Genomic DNA, 8,491 nt, shown 5'->3' with positions numbered 1-8,491 from the left:
CTGCATGTCTTTGACCCCTTTGCTCTACCGGTTTACCAAATTTTTAATTTTTTTTTACAATGTTTACTTTGTCCCATAACAATCCGCTGATGTATGGCCAGATTGCTTTGATCTGCGTGAGTGTGGGTTGTTTGAAAGTGCCCGCTGAAATGTATAGAAGTAGAATTATCCAGGTGCACATGGCCTGCAAACCAGGGCTTTTTTAACCATGAGCGTTCAGAACCTCATCTGTCTCTCTTTCACCTGGCCCTGATCTATGAGGATTCTCGGTGGAGCTCTATAAGCTCCCTTTACAATGGGGCAGACATGTATTTCATTATTCTACAAGCCGTTCCCGGACCTTCCAACACTTAAGTTGAATTCCTTTGTGTTTTAAATGCAAAGCCATTGCCACTAAACTGAGTCTCGTGTCAACTGTCCCCCTCCTACATAAATAAAATATATGGCATCTCTGGTCCACATAGGAAGCTGAACTCCCCCTTTCATTGCCCACACTGGCATCATCACTCTTGTCTAAACCTTCCTGAGAGATCCTGCCAAGCGCTGAATGCTTATTCAAGATTTTAGTGGCTTTAACGAGAGCGCTATTTCCTATACACTGAACAGATGTCGTGGAATTTTACATGCACAAAGTGGACTCCTCCTTGCTTTCAGATCCCCCTGTACACCTCCTTTTCAGCCTGGCGCAGGGTTCCGTGTGGCAATGCAGTCCCTCTGGATGGGAGCCTCAGTAACTTGGCTGCAGGAGGTGGCAGTTTGGCTGAGAAAATTCACAGGCAGCCAGTGCAAAATTACAGCAGGAATATGTCTCTATATGCTATGTGATAGGAAAGTGGAAAGGGAGGGCTAAGGGGGACATTCTGGTTGCCGCCATGCTCTGTGGAAGGTGTATATTAGGCCCAAACCAGAGCAATGCAAATACCGTTGTATTTTACCACTGTGCCTATGTCGTTCCAGTTCATTATGTATGTAGCTTTGACTGATATATATATATATATATATATATATATATATATATATATATCTGTATATTTTGTCTGTATTATATCATTTACTATTCATAGCACTGCGCCCCTTTGCAAATAATATATAATATAATAATCATGATGTGACATCCATTTCTGGCTCAGTAACAGCCACCATTGTGTAATATTTTGGAAGAACATGTTCTTCTTGAATATTAATGGCTGTCTATGCTAGTCACACAACTGTCAGTGTCTGGTGTGTCTCTAAAATATTCTGGTAGATAAGAAATTATTTTTAGTATCACTGAATTCTATGTGTGCATTGAAGCCTAACACCACTCCACTGAATATTCTGGTGTCACTGCAGTTACTGAACCCCAGTTTTTCACAACAGCACCCCGATATTCAGGAAGCAGGGATGTGGGGCGTCGTTTGATCAGTTGCATAGCTAGATGGGCAGATGGGTCTGAATCCCAAATGCTGGTGTCAAGAGGGTGCCAGCACATCACTCTTGGCCAGGGTATTTAGATACATGGCTAGAGTATTGAACTGAATGAAGGCGTGCTAAGCTGCTATCTGGTTTGACCGCATCCTTACACATGAGAGCTATCAGTCATGAACTAATTTAATTCAATAATCAAAGGAAGAAAATCAATGGCGACCATTAATGCCATACTATGAGGACCCTGTGAAACAATACCCCATGTCCCATGAACTCTGACAATGTGGCCTAAAGATCTCACTATCCTATTGAGATGAATATACTATCTAAGTATTCATTCAATATTGATAGTCTCTCCGTATGCTATCTATATGCTTTATGCACAATCCTGTACATGGAGATACAGTAATATTACCATATCTATATATAGATACCATGTGACAACATCTGCTCATATCAAGTCCATAAGACACCCTGCTGATGGTGCTTCTGACACTGAAACATTGACAATAAAAGTCATTTTGTGAAGATGGAAAGCAATGTGCAGACCTGATCTTTGTGTAACATCTGCTCAGAGTCTGCATGAAGATTCATTGTCTATGTACAGTCTCATTACAGTAACCCTTGAATAGATACTATGTAAATACACATCCATTGTTGTTACAGCTAGAACACACTATGCATATAGAGACTGTCCAGTCTACAGTACCTATATCGTCTTCATAAATGCCCAAATAGGATTACAGAGTAACTGGTGTGTTGTATATGACAACATGTCATCTGTGCAACACAGGGATGGATTTGACCAAAAGTAGAGTGGCCTGTACCTGTAGGCAACCGGTTTGGAAGGTCACCAGGTTCACCAGCATGGCGCCATGCCTCTACGTGAATACTGGCAACAATGGGCTAAAGGTGGAAGTCGCATTGTAGCAGCCCTGGAAAAATTACTCTGTGACTTGCAGCTTTCTCTAGAACGGATGTGACCACTCTAGAAACAGGTAAGTACATTACATTTATTGGGTATTGTAACTGATCAGTAAGGTTTGTGCCATATATATTGTAGAAACTTTGTATAATATCATAGTCATTAATTACTGTCCCAAGTAGAGCTCACAATCTAAATTCCCTATCTGTATGTCTATGGAGCTCGGGAGGAATCTAAAGAACATGGAGGAAACCCACATGGAAACTTGTTGCAGGTATTCTCAGATGGATTCAAAGCCAGGACTCCAGCCCTGTAAGACAACAGAACATTGAATAACCACATAACCACTGGGCTGTACACACTACAGGTATTGTGGATTACGCACAGGTTTTCATGCAGTGTAATACAATAGCACTGAAGTGAATAGGATTTTCTTTAATCTTGTGTGCAAGATACAGATTGTTTTCTGTGTAAAAATTTAACATATGGTGCCAATGTTAAAATCCACTACATTTCTATGTGTGGCCTTTCGCTAGGGGTTTCACCTATTCCAATGATGGGTGACATGGGTAACAAAATCCAGGACAAAATATGCATGTGAATTTGTTGAGATTGTGTCACGAAAAGTATATAGGAAACAATTTTACATGTAGCAAAAACTAATAATATTTTATTATCTGTGCAGGGATTCCCTCTCCATCGGATCTAGAAACCAGGCTGTAGGAAGTTAATGTAATGGTCATGGAAAGGAGACCGGGTAAAAAAGTACAATTATTCTGGATGGTTACCAGAGGCCTCATTGTTCTCTCCAGGGCACTTCCCTCACCTCTATGGCCACTACTTGACCTAAGTAACATATAAGATGGCATCATTCTGTACAAGATAATATACACTGTAGTTATATATATATATATATATATACACTTGCTACCCACTGTAAAATTTGGTGGAGGTTCCATCATGCTTTGGGGCTGTGTGGCCAATGCCGGCATCGGGAATCTTGTTAAAGTTGAGGGTTGCATGGATTCCACTCGGTATCAGCAGATTCTTGAGAATAATGTTCAAGAATCAGTGACGAAGTTGAAGTTACGCCGGGGATGGATATTTCAGCAAGACAATGATCCAAAACACCGCTCCAAATCCTCAGGCATTCATGCAGAGGAACAATTACAATGTTCTGGAATGGCCATCCCAGTCCCCAGACCTGAATATCATTGAACATCTGTGGGATGATTTGAAGCGGGCTGTCCATGCTCGGCAACCATCTAACTTAACTGAACTTGAATTGTTTGTCCAAAATACCTTTATCCAGGAACTGATTAAAAGCTACAGGAAGCGACTAGAGGCTGTTATCTTTGCAAAAGGAGGATCTACTAAATATTAATGTCACTTTTCTGTTGAGGTGCCCATACTTTCGCACCGGTCAAATTTTGGTTTAATGCATATTGCACATTTTCTGTTAGTACAATAAACCTCATTTCAATCCTGAAATATTACTGTGTCCATCAGTTATTAGATATATCAAACTGAAATGGCTGTTATAAACACCAAAATATTTAGAACAAAAAATGATTAAGATTAATAGGGGTGCCCAAACTTTTTCATAGGACTGTATATATATATAATATATATATATATATATATATATATATATAGTCTTCCTATCCTATATGGTTTTATAAATTTGGCTAATAAAAAAAATTGTATTTATTTTGGGGTTGTATGACTTGACCTGAGTAACATATAAGATGTCATCATTCTGTACAGTATATCATATATATCTTGATCTGTTTACAGTGCCTTACTATTGTGCTGCTGTTCTCATTTACTATCTGAAACACCTTTAGTCTTAATGTGATGTACCTGCAGCTGAGATAAGACGCACCACTACCCAGTTCAGATTACTAAATGTGAAATAGACCCTTGGCAAAGATGATAAGGAGCTGGGACCCCTGCAGATATCTAGTACTGTAGGGACTCTTTGTTCCTGGTAAGGGCTCGTTCACATCTGCGGCCCGGTCTCCGTACTTAGGTTTCCGTTTCCTGCCTAAAACACAGGCAGGATACGGAAACCTGCAGGAGACTTTCTCACCCATTCATTTGAATGGGTGAGAAAGCTGTCCGGCCGTGCGCGGCAGTGAGCGTTTTGCGCTCTCCGCCGCGAAACCGGGTTTTATAATCCGGACACAGAGTCGGACATGCAGTACTCTGTGTCCGGATAAAAAAATCCGGTTTCGCGGCGGAGAGCCTAAAACGCTCACCGCCGCGCACGGCCGGACCCGATCTATGGTTTCCGTCTTCTGCCATGCAGAAGACGGAAACCATAGTACGGACACATTGAACGCAGGTGTGAACCCAGCGTAAGATGACAACTGTGTATAAGGGCTACAAGCCTCACTTAGGGGCTGTAAGCACTATGAATAGAGATGGCCTGATAGTCAATTACCGAATAGGATTTAGTAGCTGAGAAACATTTGTAAACTAGACTAGACTAGAGTTCCTTTTTTATCATGACGTGAAGCTGGCTTTACTGAATGTTCACCTCTGTTCATATTCTTAAAAGGGTTTCCCAGGACTTAAAAATGAAACATTGATTATTACGGAGGGGGGTCCTACCCCCTAGACCATGAGGATCAGCACAGTAATGGGGCTGTGGTGCTCCTGTGATAACTGCATCCACTTCATATAAACTCCACAGCTCTTCAATATGGTGGCTGTACCTAGAACTGAAGCTTAGGGTATGTTCACATCTGCTTCAGAGGCTCCACCAGGACCAGTCCTTGAAAAATGTAGCCAAAGAAGTCCTGCAATAAGAACCTTTTCAGCAGGTAAAATGAGAGATACCATAACAGATACCGGGGGGTCCCTCAGGATACATTGGTGCCCATTACTTTATGGAACTGTCCATATCAGGATTTCCATTTCTCTGTTCTAGCATAGGAAAAAAGGCAATCCAGTGCAGATGTGATCTTACCTTTACTTTAAGGGGTAGGAATGAGCTACAATACTGACAAAGCTGCCTGCACACACATTGCCTGTCCTTGATCATCCGCTCACAAGACATATATTGATGGCCTTTCTTGAGGACAAGTCATAAATACTTACATCTTAAACAATTCAATAAGAGGATGGATGGCAATCTTACACAATATACGTACAGGTGCATATGCAAATAGATGGCGAGCAATATCAACAGAGAAACCGGATTAAATGCAATTGAATAAATGCTGTCCTGTAAATGTACATGCAGTGCACTTGCTATAAATGCATGGGGTGCAGAAATGTGTATGCAACAAGAAATAGGAAAAAATAACATCTAGAATATTCTCTCCCAATAAGGAAATGTCAGCAAGTTAATTAAAAATCCACATTAAGCCCACACAGTATGGCTGAACATAAAGCTCCTCCAAATGTCAATATTTAGTTTTGATAAACAGGGGTTATCAGAACCAAATGTCACTCGGATGCTCCGCTCCACTCCATATCATTGCAGCAACTGTATTCACGCCACTGGTAACATATGGGGGACAATAAATGTATGAAGACATATGAACATAGGCCATATATGCTGGCTGCATGCACGGCCACACTCGAATTTAAAGGGAATTTCTTTGTATAGTAATAAATCAGAGATTAGAGTAACCATAACCGTTTTAATCATTTTGTTCATTTATAGAAATCTTAGCTTTTTATGTTTTGCTGTGGTATAAACCTTTACAAAAGTGACAACAGGAAATGCAACCATATTGGTTGTCACCATAGTATTAGTCTCTCACTTTCATCCAGGACATCCAGCCAGTGTTACTTAGAAGTATCTTTAGTATAAAGAACAGAAAGTCCTGAAAGTGATGATACGGCCCCTGCAGAGCCCTGATCCCAACATCATCCAGTCTGTCTGGGATTATATGAAGAGACAGAAGGATTTAAGCAGGCCTATATCCATAGAAGATCTCGGCGTAGTTCTCTGGAACAACCTCCCTGCAGAATTGCTTCAAAATCTGTCTGCAAGTGTACTTAGAAGATTGTATATAGATTGATGCAAAGGGCAGACAAATATTAATGTGATTCAGGTTATTTCTGCTAATTGATAGAAATAAACTATGAATATTATTAATACTACCGTATTACACAGCCCTTTACAGTGATAAGATACATACCCCTCTGTTATGGATGTCACTTTGTACAATTGGAGAAACACAGTTTTAAGGTGATATGCAAAAGAGGCAGTTGGTGCACTAGGGGCGTGCCTTCAACTTTTTGGAGCACTTCCCTTGCCTCTCAGACCCCTACCATCTTCTTCTTGAACCATTGAGTGTAGTGAAACTTGATCTTCCCAATGCTATGACATCACTTATTATACTTGAGCAGCAAGAGCAGTGATCCAGGGAGCAGAAGGTCCGCCCCCAGTGCACCAACTGCCTCATTTCCACATTACTTCAAGGTAGTTTTTCTCCATATTTACAAAATTGACATACATAACAAAGGTATAAATGTAATGTAACATGGGGGTGGCAGCTGAATACACTTGGGGTAGGCAGTATGCACCCTCTAAACGATTTATAATAAACACCCATGCTCAACATGAGGAGTTAAGGAGGATGGGACCGATGATGATCTAGTTGGCTTGCAATCTGGCTCCTAGGCTGCTATGATATATCAATGTGGTGGATAAACTAATATAGTCCAAAGTTAACTAGTCTTATAGGGGTTATCCCATGAAGTGAAGTCTGCAGGGTCAATCTCCAGCTTCACATTAAGCGTTAGCGCAGTCAGGCTGACTATTGGCGGTGGTCGGTTTTCTTATTCACTTCAATGGGAGCCCCAGAGATAGCACAGCACTCGGCTATCTCTGGCACTGAAGTGAATGGGAGCACTGATCACCACAGCTCACACTGAATATGGAGCAGGAGAAAGGTTTTGCAGACTTCACTTCATTGTACAACTCCTTTAAACTGCACCAGCAAAGGCATAGCCAAAGGTTCAATAGATGTAAATAAATAATATTACCCCAGTGTCCCCCCAAATTAATAAAACTCCTGTATGCCCCCTTAAATTAGTATAACCCAATACCCCATAAGTTAATACCTCCCTATACAAATACTGCTTCTTAATGCCTTTTTATATTAATAATGCCCCAATGACCACTTATATTAATAATACCCCCTTACACCATTATTGCCCCCTAATATTAATAAGGTCTCCACAGCTCCTCCATCCTCCCAAAAAAAGAAACACAAAATAACTCTCATCTGCCTTTGATCCCCTGATGCACAGACTTTGCCACCACCATGTCTGTGTCCCGACATCGGAGGAAGTGCCAGAATGCTGAGGTCTTAGCTGTTTCCAAGATATCTCTAGGCTAAAAGCCATTACAGTCCTGCGGTCTACAGGTAATAAAATGGTACAGCAGAAAGCCAACAGCTTCCTGCTCTACCATGTATTTCAAATGTATGTATGTGTCCTATAGATGCTGATACCATTGAAATTTGTGTATGTTTGTAGTAGCCCCACAATGGGGCACATAGGGGACCACCATGCCCCTGACCCACACTAGCTACTGATCTGTGCACCACATTTTTCCAAAATGCCTAAAGCTGCTTGACTATCTGGCATATTTTAGACTATCTAGTAAAACTTTGCACCACTTATTGGTTGGCTCAGTTTCCAACAAACTTTATTTTGGGGCATTATTTAGAACTTTGGTGTATTTTCTGGCAAACACTTTTGGATATTACAGAGAACCTTTCACCACCTCAGCCAAGTCCAACTCTTTGCATCATTTAAAAGATATCGCTCCACCGATTCTGGTACAGTTGGAATGGCAGTCAAATGGACTTCTAAGAACTGGAGTTGGTGCAGGAGTAGAAATCTTCAGAAAGTGTCTAAAACGCATAAAAAAAATCAGGTAACAGCATGGTCACATGCCGGAAAATAAATGAAATTTGAAGTGGATTTCTGTCTCAGATTTTCTTTATTTTCTGCCCCCATCCCCCTTTCCGTAGCTGATCATGCTCAGATGAATGGGACCATTCAGGGGGAAGTCTCAAGGCGTGGACTCTGCAGCTAAATCAGCCATGGAATATGCAGAAAGATTGAGGAGGACACCTATTTTTTCAGCACTCTTCTGCATTGAAAACAAAGGGGGCAGAATTATGATGG

The sequence above is a fragment of the Leptodactylus fuscus genome, chromosome 6, assembly GCF_031893055.1.
Source record: "Leptodactylus fuscus isolate aLepFus1 chromosome 6, aLepFus1.hap2, whole genome shotgun sequence".
Classification (NCBI taxonomy): Eukaryota; Metazoa; Chordata; class Amphibia; order Anura; family Leptodactylidae; genus Leptodactylus; species Leptodactylus fuscus.
This window is presented reverse-complemented; position numbering follows the sequence as displayed.